We start from the raw sequence: 15,570 nt of genomic DNA, 5'->3' as shown, positions 1-15,570 counted from the left end.
TTTGTTTCCTAAACTGACAGGTCTCTGAACTCCACACTGTGGGTATTTTTATGGAGATTTCATTATGTGGGCATGATCAGTTATGAACTCAATCTCTTGCCCCTCTCTCCATTCTAGAAATGGGGAGTAGGGCTTGATTTTTCTAATGACCAGCACCCTTCCAACAACCCACCGGCAGTCACCTCATTGGAACAAAAGTTGTTTCCAACACCAAGGAAATTCCAAGAGATTCAGGAGCTCTGTATCAGACATGCCTGTCACTCAGGAAATGACAAAGATTTTAGGAGCTCTGTGTTAGGAAATGAGATCAAAGGTCCAATATGAGTAGGAACCTGGGGCAGAGATTCTGCTGAGGTAACTCTGACTTGGTGCCTCTGGGCACCGTGTTTTACTAGCCAAAGGGATTGGTTTAATGTTGCACTTGAAAGCAATCAGAGTCAAGGGCATGTCTGCTGGGACCGCTGGAGGAGAAATGCATGTGCTTTCATTGTTCCATTCGGCCCCCTGACATCAAGAAGGATGCCTAACTGACTCTCTCAGCCAATGATAAAATCTGAGAATGAAGCCAATCCAGGGAAAGACAGCTGAGAGAAGCAAACTTAGTCCTGTGACAGTACTTCACGCTCTGAACTGGACCTTCCAGCTGTCTAAGTAATAACTTATTTTAAAAATAAAAAATTTTAATCAGATTTTTGTTTTAGTTGAACAGGTATTGCACGGCCCAGCTTTCAGAGCTGATGAACACTCAAGCGTCAAATCTCACATCTTGCTTTGCTTAGCATGCTAGGGAAGAAAGTGGGCAGTGATGAATTTTGAAGGAGAACTATACTAGCAATCCTTCCTAACCTTGTGGAGAGTTTAGCCTATCAAGGCTCACTAAACATGAAACATTACCAAAAAGATACTCAAATACTTCAATATTAGCTGTTAGCTTTTCCATTTTTTCTAGTTGTTGGAATTTCTGTTAAAGGCTGAAAATACTTGAGTTTTGTCTTTTCTAGGGCCGCACTCACTGCACATGGAGGTTCCCAGGCTAGGGGTCTAATTAGAGCTGTAGCCACTGGCCTATGCCAGAGCAACGCCAGATCTGAGCTGCGTCTGCAGCCTATACCACAGCTCACGGTAACACCGGATCCTTAACCCACTGAGCGGGGCCAGGGATCGAACCTGCAACCTCATGGTTCCTAGTCAGATTCATTAGCCACTGTGCCACAATGGGAACTCCTGAAAATATTTTAAATATGATATAGTACTTCTCACCTTGTCTTAAAATAGCATGTGGAAGTTCCTGGGCCAGAGGTTGAACCTGAGCCATAGCAGCAACCAGAGCCACTGCAGTGACAATGCTGGAGCGTTAACCTGCTGCACCACCAGAGAACTCCAGTTCCATTGTGTTTTAATCATTTCTATTTTGAGAGAAAAAAAATGCTGACTTCTCCATTAGGTTAAAATAGGTTGATTTAGCCATAAACAATATGGCAAAAATCAGATCTTGTCTATAATACTGCATTCATTGTCTTACTGGAAAGGTTCAGATATAATTGCTCTTGAGTTCTAAGATGCTCTGCATGACAAACTTGAAGCTTGGGTACCATAAAAGAATTTATGCGTAACTATACCAAATTGGTTCTGCATTTTCAGTTTAGTATCTGGTAGGAGAATGTGACGTAGCATTAGCTAATCTTCCTGGTAGGGCCTATACTGTGTCTCTGGGTTACCAGTAGAGATGATTAAATCAATACATTTTGATCTTATTTGATAAAGCTGACAAGCAGATCTGTGCCTTTGAGAGACATTTTGTAAATCTGACCTTTAATGGGAAAAAGCAAATTGGACTTGATTTTGGAATTCACCTTGTTAAAACAGTCAGGGCTCTCTCTATCGCATTAGTTTTAGTGCAAAATTCATTTTAAAAAATAGAACTCTATAAATTCAGAAAAAAGAAAAATGTCTTTTAAAGCCATTTGGAAAATACAGGCAGGGGCAGAAAATGGGAACTACTTAGTATCCCAGGGAGCCATCTCCTTCTTAAAAGATCATTCTACCCTGAAATCATACATCAGTTTTTAAGGACACGCTGCTGCTTAAAGGTGGGAATGCAGAGATGAAGGTTTGCCAAATTATGCCCATAACAGTCAAGGGTGATGCCTAGATGGGTCTTGAAAACCCAATCACTTTTTTGAACTCTGGGAATGAGCTCAAAAAAAAAAAAAAAAAAAGGCAATTCAATGCTTTATTTTTTTTAAACATTCATAATTCCTCTCCACGAGCAGAATGAAATAAATTGTGTCTGTGGACACATAGACTCATAGAATAAACAGCAGAATTGGGAGAGAACATAGAGATAATTTGGCTCAGCTTCTCATTTTAGAGGCACAAAATTAAACTCATTTGAAATGAAATGAAAACCTTGGGAAGAACTTTAAGCATTTAAGTTCATGTTGTTTTCTTTTATTTAAATTAAAACATTTTAATTGAATAAATAGCTGAATGTAATTTAAAAGTCAAGTAGTGCCATAAGGACTGTAATTTTAAAAAGCATTTCCCTGTCCTAACCCTCTGATAATAGAATATTGATAGTTTGTAAATTTTGTTGACAAGTGAACTACGTTGAATTCAATGATAATATTTGCTTTTATGTACAGTTTTTTCTTGAAAGATACTTGCTTTTATTTTTTATATGGCCTAGTTTATAACCCAGCTGTAACATTCCTCTCAATGTAATCACATCAATTTCTTGAGAAAGTTTGCTTGGGAAGCAAAGTTTTCCTGACCTTGTTTGTTTGAAGGTATCCTTATTCCCTTACCTTTGATGGAGTGTTTAGTGTTACAAAGAATTCTAGGTTCAAAATTGTTACTTCATAATTCCAGAGCACTTGTAACAATTGCTTTTACCTTCTAAGGGTCTGGTCGAAATGTCTCATCTTTCTGGCCCTCAATTCTTTGTGTATATATTATTATTATTATTTTTTTTTTTTAAGCTCTGAAGATTTGTGGACCCTTTTAATACTTACGGTATTATGAAAAATTATTTTGTTAAGTTAAAAATCACCATGTAGTTATATTGCATATATGTGTGTCTGTCTCTGGGTGCTTTTGTTGTTGAGTATAATGAGAATTTTAAAGATTTATTCTCTTAACAAATTTCAAGCATATGATCCTGTATTGTAAACTGTTGTCCCCATGGTGTGCAATAAATCCCCAGAAATGATTCATCTTACAACTGGAAGTTTCTATCTTTTGACCACTTTCACCCATAGGTCCCACCGTCTTTTTCCGTGAGTTCAGATTTTTAGATTCCTTGTTTGAGATCCCCAAATTATTTTTCTGAATTATTTAACTTAGCATAATGACCTTAAGTTTTACCCATGTTGATGCAAATGGCAGAAGTTCCTCCTTTCTATTGGGTGAGTAATATTTCATTGTGTGTTTGTGTCTTTATCCATTATCTACCTATGGATACCTAGGTTGTTTCCATGTCTTGGCTATTATGAATAACACCTCATTGCAGATGCATAGATCTCTTAGAGACAATATTTTTATTTCCTTTACATAAATACTCGCAAGTGGGATTTCTAGATGATAAAAGCCTTTTTTATGCCTTTTTTTTTTTAAACCTTTTTGAAGAATATCCATGTTGTTTTCTATAGTGGAAGCATCTGTTTATAGTCCAACCAGCAGTGCACAGGGTTCTGGGTTCCCTTTTGACCACATCCTCACCAACTCTTATTTCTTGTCTTTTTGGTAATAGCCTTTATAACAGGTGTGAGATAATCTCATTGTGGTTTTGATTCACATTTCTCTGAAAATCAGTAATGTTGAGCATCTTTTTATGTACCTGTAGGCCATTTGTATGTCTTCTTTGGAAAAAATTCTGTTCAGGTACTTTGCCCATTTTTAAAGTTGAATTACATATTTTTTTTTTCTATTGAGTTGTATTTATTCCTCATATATTTTGGGTCATAATCCCTTATCAGATATATAGTTTGCAAATATTTTCTCCCATTCTACAGGTTCCCATTTATGTTTGTTTATTGTGAAAGAGGTTTTAGTTTGATGTAACCTCATTTATTGCTTTTTGCTTTTTGTTTGTGCTTTTGGTGTCATTACCAGAGAATCATTGACTACACCAATATCAAGGAGCTTTTTTCATATGTTTTCTTCTAGGTTGTTGATAGTTTTATGTTTTACATTTAAGCCCTTAATCCATTTTGAATTAATATTTGTGAGTGGTATAAGATTGAGGTCCAGTTTTATTTTTTTTACATGTAGATATTCAGTTTTCCCAAAATCATTTACTGGAGAGATTATCTTTTACACATTGAATACACTTGACTTTCATATCAATTGTTGAAAATAGAGTTGCCTATATATAATTGTCCAAATATATGTTGGTTTATTACTGAGTTCTTGATTCTGTGGCATTGGTTTATATTTGTTATACCAGTACCATAGTATTTTGATTGCTATAGCTTTTCAATATGGTTTGAAATCAGGAAGTGCGAGGCCTTCTGTTTTGTTCATAGTAGTTGTATTTATGATCTTTGTATTTATGTGCTATCTTCTCTTTCATTTATAATTTTATTTATATGAGATATCTTTTCATTGGTAAGTCTGGCTAAATATTTGTCAAGTTTATCTTTGGCGAACCAACTCTTCATTTTTTTTTTAATCTGGTCTAAGTTTTTCCTATTCTCTTTCATTTATTTCTCTTGTAATATTTACTGTTTTTTTCCTTTTGCTATAATTGGGCTTAGTGTCTTCTTTTATAGTTTTTTTTTTTTTTTTTTTAAGGATCCTAAAAGGCGGCTTCTAAATTTTTTATTTTCCAAAAATCTGAGAACATTTTATTTGGGTAAAATACATAAACAGTGTGTAGATTTTGTAACATTGCCATTTTGACTACTGTGTGTTTTTTTTTTTAAACTCAATGAATTTTATTGTTTATAGTTGTACAATGGTGATCACAACCCAATTTTTTTTTTTTTTTTGTCTTTTTGTCTTTTTTGTTGTTGTTGTTGCTATTTCTTGGGCCGCTCCCGCGGCATATGGAGGTTCCCAGGCTAGGGGTTGAATCGGAGCGGTAGCCACCCGCCTACACCAGAGCCACAGCAACGCGGGATCCGAGCCTCGTCTGCAACCTACACCACAGCTCACGGCAACGCCGAATCGTTAACCCACTGTGCAAGGGCAGGGACCGAACCCGCAACCTCATGGTTCCTAGTCGGATTCGTTAACCACTGCGCCACGATGGGAACTCCCCCACAACCCAATTTTATAGCATTTCCATCCCAAACCCCCAGCCCATCTCCCACCCCCCCCAACCTGTCTCATTTGGAAACCATAAGTTTTTCAAAGTCTGTGACTCTGTTCTGCAAAGAAGTTCATTGTATCCTTTTGTTAGATTCCACATGTAAGTGAAAGCATTTGATGTTGGTGTCTCACTGTCTGACTGACTTTATTTAAGATGGTAATTTCTAGGTCCATCCATGCTGCTGCAAATGCTGTTATTTCTTTCCTTTTAATGGCTAATATTCCATTGTGTATATGTAGCACATCTTCTTCTTTTTTTTGGCTCTTTCTAGGGCCGCATCCACGGCATATGGAGGTTCCCAGGCTAGGGGTCCAATTGGAGCTGTAGCCGCCAGCCTACACCAGAGCCACAGCAATGCAGGATCCTAGCCTCGTCTGCAGCCTACCCCATAGCTCATGCCATGCTGGATCCTTAACCCACTGAGCAGGGCCAGGGATCAAACCCACAACCTCATGATTCCTAGTCGGATTTGTTAACCACTGAGCCACGATGGGAACTCCTGTACCACATCTTCTTGATCCACTCCTCTGTCGATGGACATTAAGGTTGTTTCCATGTCTTGACTATTGTAGAGAGTGCTGCAATGAACATTGGAGTACATATGTCTTTTCAAGTCATGGTTTTCTCTGGATAGATGCCCAGGAGTGGGATTGCTGGATCAAATGGTAATTCTGTGTTTAGTTTTCTGAGGAATCTCCATACTGTTTTCCACAGTGCTTGCTCCAGTTTACATTCCCACCAACAGTGTTACAGGGTTCCCTTTTCTCTACATGCTCTCCAGCATTTATTGTTTGTAGACTTTTTGATGACAGCTATTCTGGCTGGTGTAAGGTGGTACCTCATAGTGGTTTTGGTTTGCATTTCTCTAATAACTAGTGATGTTGAACATTGTTTCATGTGTTTTTTGGCCATCAGTATGTCTTCTTTGGAGAATTGTCTGTTTAGATCTTCTAGTTTTTGATGGAGTGGGTTGTTTTTGGTATTGAGCTGCAGGAAGTATTTATAAATTTTGGAGATTAATCCCTTGTCAGTGGATTCATTTGCAAATATTTTCTCCCATTCTGTGGGTTGTCTTTTCATTTTGTTTAGGGTTTCCTCTGCTGTGCAGAGACTTTAAAGTTTAATTAGGTCCCATTTGTTTGTTTTTATTGTCATGACTCTAGGAGGTGGATCTGAGAAGATATTGCTGTGGTTTATGTTGGAGTGTATTTGGCCTATGTTTTCCTCTGAGAGTTTTATAGTATCTGCTCTTATATTTAGGTTTTACTCCATTTTGAGTTTATTTTTGTGTAGGATGTTTAAAAATATTCTGATTTTATTCTCTTACACGTAGCTCTCCAGTTTTTCCAGCACCACTTATTGAAGGGACTGCCTTTTCTGCATCACATGCTCTTGCCTCCTTTGGCTGGAGGTGTATGGGTTCTTTTATAGTTTCTTGAGGTGTGATGTTAGGTTTGTTTTGGATACTTGTTTTCAAATTATAGGTGTTCATTGCTATAAATTTCCCTCTTAGAGCAACATTGTATAGGTTTTGGAATAATGTATTTTCATCCTCATTTATTTTAAGACATTTTAAAATTTTCGTTTTGATTTTTTTCTTTGATTTTTTTTGTTCCAATGTGAGTTATTAAATTTCCACACAATTTTTATTTTTTCATATTTGCTCCTATAGTTGATTTCTAGTTTCATGAGATTATGATTGGAAAATATATTTAGTATGATTTCAAGCTCATATTGTCATAGATGCCAAATCTTTGTTGTCTTTCCAGATTGTATGCTCTTATAGTCTCTCCCTTTCCCTCTGATATGTGGCTATAGCTATATAGTTTATTTTTATATATGTTTATTCTGTTAAGCTTTGTGTGACTTTTTTTTTCATGAGCAGTAAATTCATTCATTTTGCTTCCTGAAATATCTTCAGGCTAGTCAAGATTCATTTCTTAGCATATTAGAGTTCTAGAAAAGTAGTTGGCCTAACAAATAAACTGAAAATGAATAATCTTCATATTTTTAGTGGAACAGTCCTGATTTTTAGTATTTTAGTATTTCTAGTAACCATTAATGGCTACTTGCATAATATCAATTGATCATGAAAATCCATTTAAAACTTTGACTTTTCTTCATTATTTATCTAATTCTCAGAGATGGTCTAAAGATTTTGCCAAGATACAGTTTCACTTCGAATAACTTAGTAATGTGATTTTTCTGGTTGTGCTAGATGACTGATCATTTATTTCATGTCTGGGTGTTTTAAAATAGATTTTTAATGGGCATTAAATCAATTAGAATACATTTGATAATCATCACAGATTAACTGTATGTGGAAATCTAAACCTTCTCTGTTTTGATAAATGTGCACTGATAAATACGGCATTGAGAATTGCTAATATTCTCATTAAAATGGGGAAAACATTGCAATAAAAATTTTTCTCATCTATTATATAAAGTAGGCCCTTTAATGCATCTTAGTTTTGAAAAATTCCTGTTTGGTAACTGAACAAAGTAATTATAAACCAGCAGTTTCTTAGTGAAAATGCCTATGCAGTATTTAAAATCAGTCAATCTAGAATGGATATTTGCATTTTAAATAAAATGTATTTGTTGTAAGGGACGTTGCCTTTACTTTAACTCTGTAAACTTCTTCAGTTGGCTTTTTTCCTCTTTTCAATCCTTAGTTCACAGTGAATCCATCAGGAAGATGCCCAGGGGAAATCAAAGATGGTACAACCCTACTACGGAGCTCAAGAGCAAAGAGAGGAAGAATAGCTTTCAAGTGCTTGGCTCAAAATGAAGGTTTTGAGAGATGCAGTCAAATATTTTTCAGTATTAATTGGGACCAAAACCAGGGTGGCTAAAAGGAGGCATTTGCCTACAGTGAGGAGTAGGGGACTTGCCCTGTGGTCTGAAATTCTTCTATTAGAGTTTTATTCCAGGAAGAGAGTGGAGAGAGTGCATTTATCTTAAAGATGTAATGGGAAAAGCAATTACTTTTGATTGTGCTGAACTACATTTTAATCCCAATTGCACCTCTGTGAGTAGTCCTGTAATTTCTGGACAGTTATAAATTTAAGACTCAGCTTCACCATTGGAACAAATATGTCCTTCACTGGGTAGTGGGTAAAATAATGTTAAATGAGTTAACATGTGTGTAAATGATCAGGCACATGATAGCGGTTGGTCGAGTGCCTGGTCTTTGCCTATCATCCTTCCTTATTCACTCTTTCTCTACTCTCTTTCCCCCACTGAAGGCAGTGGGAGGTCCTGGAGATTGATGTAACTACTTAATGCTTTAGTTGAGGACAGGTGTACAGTGGGACAGTCCTTTTCTAAAATGCACAGTGAAACATGGAAGTTGCCTGATTTCTTACACATTAGGCTTCTCCTACCACAAAAGGGTTTTAAGACTAGGTAAAGGCTGTTACACAAATCCTAATGTGCTGTACAAGGAAGAAGCCCTTTGGAGTCAGAGGCATCTGAATTTATATATTTCTCATTCTAGAATCGTGGTAAAGCTCATTATCTTCTCTGGGTTCAGGTTTCCTCTTCAAGTTGTGGTTAAAAATGTGTGTGAGATGATACATGTGAATTGATGCAGCAGAGAGTTTGGCACTTAGTAGGCTTGCAGTGGATTTTTGCATCCCAGGGCCCCATTAGTACAAAGTGGGGCTGGTTGAACTGTGCGAATTATTAATCTGGTAACTGTCATCTGGAAGAATTAAAAAGTTGGCTGCGTGCAGGTCCTGCTTGGCGTATCCCTGAGTTACAGCTGTCACTGATAATTGCTTAACAGCTCAGTTAGAACGGCAGCAAGTTGCTGCTTTCAGACAGCTTGTATATCTGGGAGAGGACTTCAAATCATTTCAGAGAATGGACCGGAATTTCAACGAACTCTAAAAGGAGTCTCAAGCACTTTGATGACCTTGGGTTTAAACTTTTATTCAAATTATTTTACCTAACCTTCTCTTTCCTTTTAAAAAAGTTTATGTGGGGTATAATGAATCATTTTGACAGTCAAAACACAGTGGCAATTGTATTACATGTTCCATCAGTCAGGAAGTTAATAAGAGTTTATTGCTGTACTTAAAATATCTAATGCTAGACATAACCACTAAATTAGTTTCAAATGTTTTAAATGCAGAGTATATGAAATATGATTTGGCCATGCTTAAAAAACTTAGCTGCTGCCAGCAACTGATATATAAGTTTAACAGCAGGGACCAAATTTGGGGATTATAGGTGAGGTGGTGAAAATATGCATATAGAAAGGGTATTAGCCATGGCTGTGAAATTAGCTTTGGCCATGATGTGGCCTGTTGAGTAATAGGCCCTGTCGCAGGACTTAACGCCTCCCTCTCCCTCCAGTAGCTAAATTTTCAATCTCTCTCATGAATAATTATATATTGGAGGATAAACTTCTTGCAAAGACCACAGTTGCTTCAAACGTTACATGATTATTCCCATAGATTTACTGTTTGGGGTTTCCAAGATGTAAGCATGCATCTTTCCATTGAAAGAGATGCTCAGTTCTACCCTGATAGGACCTGCATTTAGGAGTCAGAGTTTAGGGAATGGAATAAAAAAATGAATTGGGAGTTCCTGTTGTGGCTCAGCAGTTAATGAACCCGACTAGGATCCATGAGGATGTGGGTTTGATCCCTGGCCTTGTTCAGTGGGTTAAGGATCTGGCATTGCCTGAGGGTTGCAGGTGCAGCTTGGATCTGGCATTGCTATGGCTGTGGCATAGGCCAGCAGCTATAGCTCCGATTGGACCCCTATCCTGGGAACTTCTATATGCTGTGGGTGCTGCCCTAAAAAGAAAAAAAAATTGAATCTATTTCTGCTCATTAATGTAGAGAGCAGGGATTCCTAGATGGTGGGTATATCAGCATCACCTAGACCACTTGTTCAAATAGATTGCTGGACCCCACCCCCAGAGACTGTGATAGGGCTTGGAAATTGGTATTTCTGTAAAGTTCCCAGTTGAGACTAAGGTTGCTAGGATGGGGGTCACACTTTGAGAACCACTGGTCCAGAGGAAGCGCTTGGGTGGGATTGCTTTATGTTACAAACAGTAGAACACTGTTTGCTTTAACAATGTAAATCAGTATCTTGCATAATCCAGACATAGAAAGTCCCAAGGTTTGTTCAGCAGCATGAGGGTCAAGAGACCCCACTCTTTCCCTCCTTTGATGACGTCCTCATGTCATTGGTTATGTCTTTGTCACATCACTGGTTGTCACTTCCACCTATCTCTGGATAGCTTCGGCAGCGCCAAGCATTAGGTACTAACACAACACTCAGAATCAGGACAAGACAGGGATAGAAGATATTTTTACTATCTATGGTGGAAACACTCAGCCAAAAAGGAAGTTGAGGAAGGATTGAAATGAAGGCTGATCAGCAGCCAACAACCATCAGAGGGAAACTTTTCCTAAGAATATTAGGAAAAAAGATCATCTAGCTTTTGTTTTGCACCAAGTGTATGAAATGATACAAAAGCAGTAATTACTGGAGTTTCCGGTGTGGTGCAGCGGCAACAAATCTGACTTAGGAACCATGAGGTTGTGTGTTTGATCTCTGGCCTCGCTCACTGGGTTAAGGATTTGGTGTTGCTGCGAGCCGTGGCGTAGGCCATAGATGTGGATCGGATCCCGTGTTGCTCTGGCTGTGGCATAGGCTGGCAGCTGTAGCTCCAATTTGACCCCTAGCCTGGGAACCTTCATATTCTGCAGGTGTGGCCCTAAAAAGAAAAAAAAAAAGCATTAATTACTTTTATCATCCTGGTGACACTCTCCCTCCCTGCCTTTTTTTTTTTTTTTTTTTTTTTTTGGTTTTCTATTCCTCTGAATTCTCTCTATGATACACTTTTGTTTCTATCATCTCAATGTTTCCACCCAACTTCCTCCTTCCTATCTATGCACTAGGAATCTAAAATTACATTTTGGACAAGAAATGATTGCCGTCTAAAATTTGAGAGTCACATGCCTTTCCTTTGTGGAGTGCGGTTGGATTTCCTTTCTCCCTCATGCTATTCTACATCCCCTGGCTCCACCCTCTTTGGAAAGGATCTTTTGGCTAAGACGTAATATAAATTGGGTTTGCCTTGAAGAGTTCCACTCTTAAGAACTGGAAAACCCTATAGCCTCTCAGATCTGATGTTGAGCCTTTAAGGGGACCCATGACAGGTGTTTAGGACCCCCCCAGGATTTCACCTCATCCTCCTAGGATGGACTGCATCCCTGGAGCTACTCTACCTGAAGCCTTCCCCATTCCTGTAAAGGTAATTACATCTTTATATTTGTCCGGGCCATATTTGGGAATCATTTGTGATTTCAGAAAGAATTCTTTAAGCATAGCCTGACAGCTTTAACTCAAGAAAGTGTCCCACATCTGAGCATTTCTCACAACTTGCAAAATGACAACACTAGTACAAATCAACCTTCTCTGATCTAGTTTCTCTTCCATCTGAATGTTCTCCCTGCTTCCACCTTGGCCTTCTGAAATTTATTCCCAACACAGGTGCCAGAACATTGCTATTAAAATGTAAATAAGATCACATCACTACTCTGTTTAAAACCCTTCAATGGCTTCTAATCTCCTTTCAATAAGAGCTGACGCTTTTACACCAGCCCAAAGGTCCTTAATGACTTGTTCTCCTCCCACCCTTGCTGCCCCTTAAACATGCCAGACATACACCCACTTGGGGATGTTTCTTTTTTTGTTCCCTCTCATGATCTTTTTCTTCTCAAATATCACCATCTCAGTGAGTCCTTCATCATTCTATTTAAAATTACATCCCTGGCCCTTGTTACTAGTTATTTCGCCTCTCTCCATTTATCTTTTAAAGCACTTATGAACACCTGTTATCCTTTATCTCTTACTTTTTTGTTTGTTTTTTGCTTTTTAGGACTGTACTTGTGGCATATGGAAGTTCCCAGGCTAGGGATCGAATCGGATCTGTAGCCTCAGGCCTATACCACAGCCACAGCAACACGGGATCTGAGCTGCATCTGTGACCTACACCACAGCTCACAGCAACGCCGGATCCTTAACCCACTGAGTGAGGCCAGGGATTGAACCTGCATCCTCATGGATACTAGTCTGATTCGTTTCCACTGAGCTACGATGGGAACTCCCTATCTTTTAATTTTCATTGGTAACTTACTTAACTCTTTTATTTACTCTTCCTCCACTAGAATGTAACCTCCATGACAATAGCAATGTTGGTTGTATTGATGGCTCTATCTTCAGAACTAGGAACAACAAGCACAGAAGCATGAAGAAATATTTGTTGAATGAATGGGTGATTTTATAATACTTTTAGATTAATATAATATCAAACATATAATGAACCCCTTGTACCAATCACCCAGCTTCAATAGTAATCATCATTCTATCATTTTTTATAGCATTTAGCCTATTTTATCCCTTGCTTGATAATTCAGTGCGGCCTCAGTTCTTTTTTTTTCCTTTGCTAAAAGTACACGTGTTGAAAGGCATAAACCTTATCCGTACCATTTATTGACAAATGTATATACCTAAGAATAAACTACTCCTTTATCATGACATGAAACATTTCAACTGCCCAGAAAATTCATTCATGTCCCTATTCCTGCCGCCACTCCCCCTCCCTCCCTCCTATCCCAGGCAGTGACTTTCCTTATTTGTTTTTCCACCTTGGCTTGGTTTCGTCTATTCTTAGAACTTCATCTAGAAATAGAATCCTACATTAGGGATTCTTCATTTCTTCCTGCTTTCTTTCATTCAAAACAATGTCTGTGAGATTCATTCATGTTGTTGTACTATATTAATACTAATGAGTTCCTCTTCATGCTGAGTAGTAGTCCGTTGTATTAGTATATGGCCATTTGTCTTTTCATTCTCCCAGGAACGAACATTAGCTGTTGCTTCATCACTCAATACATGGTCTAACTCGCTGAATGTTTCATGTGCAGTTGAAGTGAAATTCGTTTTTGTTGCGGTTCAAAGCTACTGAACATATTCTTCTATAAGCTTTTTTTTTTTTTTTTGGACATATGTTTTCACTTCTCTTGGAGGAATGCTTAGGAATGCAGTTGTTAGGCCAAAGTGTTGGTATATGTTTAACTGTATAACAAATGCCAAGCATATCTACTTGCAAAAAGTCATTGTACCACCTTATATTTCCACTAGTGATGATTTATGGTTTTAATTTGCATTTTCCTGATGACAAATGAATACTGAGTTTTTTTGTTTGTTTTGGTCTTTTTTGGGCGGCACCTGCGGCATATGGAGGGTTCCAGACTAGAGGTTGAATTGGAGCTGTAGCTGCCAGCCTACAACCACAGCCATAGCAACAATGGATCTGGGCTGTATCTGCGACCTACTACAGCTCGTGGAAGTGCTGGAGCCTTAACCCACTGAGTGAGGCCAAGGATTGAACCCAAGTCCTGATGGATACTAGTCTGGTTTGTAACTGCTGAGCCATGATGATACTCCAATATTGAGTATTTTTTGATATGCTTATTAGCTACTTGTTTATTAGGAAGATCTTCTTATATATTCTGAGTGCAAGACTGTGGTTAACTACATGTTTTGTGAATATTTTTTCTCAGTTTGTGGTTTGCTGTTGATTTTCTTTTGTTTCTTTTTTTGCTTTTTAGGGCCGCACCCCATGGCGTATGGAGGTTTCCCAGGCTAGAGGTCAAATCAGAGCTACAGTTGGCAGCCTATGTCACAGCCACAGCAATGTTAGATCTGAGCAACCTACACCACACAGCTCATGGCAACGCCATATCCTTAACCCAGTGAACGAGGCCAGGGATCGAACCTGCAACCTCATGGTTCCTAGTTGGAATCATTTCCACTGCACCACAATGGGAACTCCTGCTGTTGATTTTCTAAATGATGTCTTTGATGAGCATTTTTTAATTTTGAGAAAATCTAATTTTGAATTTTTTTTCTCCTGCGATTTTTTTTTTCTTCCTGCTTTCTAAGAAATCTTTTCTTGAGTCTGCAAAGTTTTTTTTCTATGCTATCTTTTAAAAAGTGTTACAGGAGTGCCCGTCATGGCTCAGTGGTTAACAAACCCCAGTAGGAATCATGAGGTTGTGGGTTTGATCCCTGGCCTTGTTTAGTGGGTTGAGGATCCAGCGTTGCCATGAGCTGTGGTGTAGGTTGCAGATGTGGATCGGATCTGGCGTTGCTGTGGCCCTGGCGTAGGCCGGCGGCTACAGCTACAATTAGACCCCTCGCCTCGGAACCTCCATGTGCTGTGGATGCGGTCCTAGAAAAAATACCAAAAAAAAAAAAGGCGTTACAGTTTTACCATTTATATTTAGGACTCTGTTTTATTTCAGAATATTTTTTGTATAGGATGTGAAATAGGGGTGGAGGTTACTTATTTGTTTTTCTATTTGGATGTCTGGTTGTCTCAGTACTGTTGGAAAGATTTTCCTTTCTCACTCAGTTGCTTTCATACCTTTGTCAAGTATCCATTAACCATCTAAGTGTGAGTATTTCTGGCTTGTTTTCCAACACTCTGTTTGTCTGTATTTCAAGGTCAAATTTCTTAATGTAGCTATATAGTAAATCTTGTAATTGGACAGCATATATTTTACATTTTTTTTTCTTTTGCAAAAATGTTTTGCAGTTTCTAAATCCTTTGTGTTGCCACGTGAATCTTAGAAATGATCAATTCCTATCAAAATAACTTGCTGGGATTATGATTGGTGTTGTGTTATGGCTCAGCATGTGGTCTCTTTAGCTAAATGTGTGTATGCTTTTGAGAAGAAATATATCCTACAGTTTTAAGATACAGCATCTATAAATGTCAACAAAATCAAGTTGGTTGGTAGCCTGATAGTTCAGTCCATTGCTGAGAAGGAATACAGCACTATCTGGATCTGATATTAAATTTATCTAGCTTGCCTTTTAATTTTGTTAGTTTTTGCCTCATGTAATTTGAAGCTTTGTAGGTTGGCGCATACACATTATGAGTATTATGTGTTCATAATGTAGTCTTTTTTATAATGAAAGGTCTTTTTATTTATTCATTAAATTTTTTGTTTTGTTTTCTAGGGCTGCACCCACCACATATGGAAGTTCCCAGGTCAGGCGTCAAATCAGAGCTGCAGCTGCCGGCCTACGCCACAGCCTTAGCAACGGCAGATCCGAGCTGTGTTTGTGACCTACATCATAGCTCATGGCAATACTGGATCCTTAACCCATGAAGCGAGGCCTGGAATTGAGCCTGCATCCTCATGGGTACTAGTTGG

The 15,570-nt window shown here is 38.3% G+C and overlaps 1 protein-coding gene across 7 annotated transcripts in view; it reads left to right on the top strand.

Annotated features, from left to right (window-relative positions):
• MALRD1 (MAM and LDL receptor class A domain containing 1) overlaps positions 1-15,570 on the top strand; it is an 860,334-nt gene that overhangs the window by 207,619 nt on the left and 637,145 nt on the right. The window contains exon 1 of one of the 7 annotated variants that reach the window (XM_084980977.1): positions 13,690-13,761. The exons of the other annotated variants lie outside the window; for them this stretch is intronic. The gene's annotated coding sequence lies outside the window, so the exon portion shown is untranslated. Of the gene's footprint in view, positions 1-13,689; positions 13,762-15,570 lie in introns of those variants that run through there. 7 annotated transcript variants of the gene reach the window in all.

Source organism: Sus scrofa, chromosome 10, assembly GCF_054392235.1.
Source record: "Sus scrofa isolate SSC_HxYL_T2T_F1_AM1 chromosome 10, Sscrofa_HxYL_maternal_Yorkshire_Landrace_v2.0, whole genome shotgun sequence".
Lineage (NCBI taxonomy): Eukaryota > Metazoa > Chordata > Mammalia > Artiodactyla > Suidae > Sus > Sus scrofa.
Note: the sequence above shows the minus strand (reverse complement) of the source record. Positions and strands in the feature narration are given on the sequence as shown.